Source organism: Mus caroli, chromosome 15 (genome assembly GCF_900094665.2).
Source record: "Mus caroli chromosome 15, CAROLI_EIJ_v1.1, whole genome shotgun sequence".
NCBI classification, from domain to species: Eukaryota; Metazoa; Chordata; class Mammalia; order Rodentia; family Muridae; genus Mus; species Mus caroli.
In genome coordinates, this window is record NC_034584.1 from 92,608,153 (window position 1) to 92,609,846 (window position 1,694).

Genomic DNA, 1,694 nt, shown 5'->3' on the forward strand with positions numbered 1-1,694 from the left:
AAAATAAAATAAAAAAACCCAGGATTCAGACATGCCCGGCAAGCCCACAACTGACCTTTATGCACTGAGCAACATCCCCATTTCCCTTTGATTGAGATGGTCGCAATGCAACCAAGCTGGGCTCAGTCTTGCTGTGCTGAGTCCTGGGCTTTCAGGCAAGTTCTTCACCCAGCACATCATTTTCTGAGTACATTGTCATTTGGAAGCTGCCAAAGGGCCCTGGACACCTAAAGTCCTGGTCTGTGGAGGATGGCTCTCTTCTCCTTCCGTTGCCTACCTCCTACCCCTCTGGACCAAGGAATCTATTTTAAATCCCTCAGGCCTCATCACAGAGACACTTAACTCATTTAAGTCAGTTACAGGGGAATGTAGTGGAGAACATGAGAACCAGAGGCCACTTGGGGAGAAAAGGATTTCAGCTCACATGTTCCAATCAAAGTCCATTCATGAAGGGGAGTCAGGACAAGGTCATCAGGAAGGGGAATAGAGAGATGGCTCAGCCATCACAAGCACTGGCTGTTCTTCCTGGAGGACCCAGGTTCTATTCCCAGCTCTTGCATATGGTGGTTCACAACCATCCACAACTCCAGTTCCAGGGGCTCTGACAACCTTCTTCTGACTTTCTGGGGGACCGGGCACAAATATGGTAAATATACATACATACCCATAAAGCTCTCACATACATAAACCCATAAAAATCCAAAGTGAAAACCTTAAGCCAGGACCCTGGAGGAAGGGCCTGAAACAGAAGCTACAGAGGAGTGCAGTCTTGCTCCTCATGGTTTGCTCAGCCTGTTTTCTTATGCAACCCAGGACCACCTGCCTGGGGTGGGGCTGGGAGTAGCCCTGCCCACAGTGGGCTGGGCCCTGCCCTCCCACATCAGTTTATTAAAGAAAATGCTCTGAAGATCTACCTACAGATCAACCTTATGGAGGTATTTCCTCAATTAAGATTCTCTGTTTCCCACGTCTAGATTTGTTTCAAGCTGCCAAAAAGCAACCATGACAATAACAAACCCTGTTTGCTATGGTAAAGGTGGAGAGATGGGTCAGCTGCTTTTCCAAAGGACAGAGGTTTGATTCCCAGCACCCACTTGGCAGCTGATCTTTAGTTCCTGTTTCCAATACCAGGGGATCCAACACCTTTCTTCTGGCCTCCACAGGCACTGAACTCCCGTGGCACACAGACATTCATTCAGGCAAAATACTCATACACATGTATAAAAACAAAATCTAAAAGTTTTAAAGCCAATTCAAAATTTAAATGCAAGTGATTAAAGAGACATCCCAGCATGTCAGAGCACACGCTGCTCTTACAGAAAACCCATGCGGGTCTCCTAGCTCACAGGGGACTGTGACTCAACTCTAGGGGAGCCAACACCATTTCCCAGCATCCACAGGCATGTGTACACACACATACATGAATAAATAGTAGATCTTTAGGGCTAGAAAGGCCACTCAATTAGAAGCATTTGCTGTTAAGTGTAAAGAAACACAGTGGGGGCTGGTGAGATGGCTCAGCAGGTAAGAGCACCCCGACTGCTCTTCCGAAGGTCCGGAGTTCAAATCCCAGCAACCACATGGTGGCTTACAACCATCCATAAGGAGATCTGACTCCCTCTTCTGGAGTGTCTGAAGACAGCTACAGTGTACTTACACATAATAAATAATATAAAAAAAATAGCTTTAGAAAC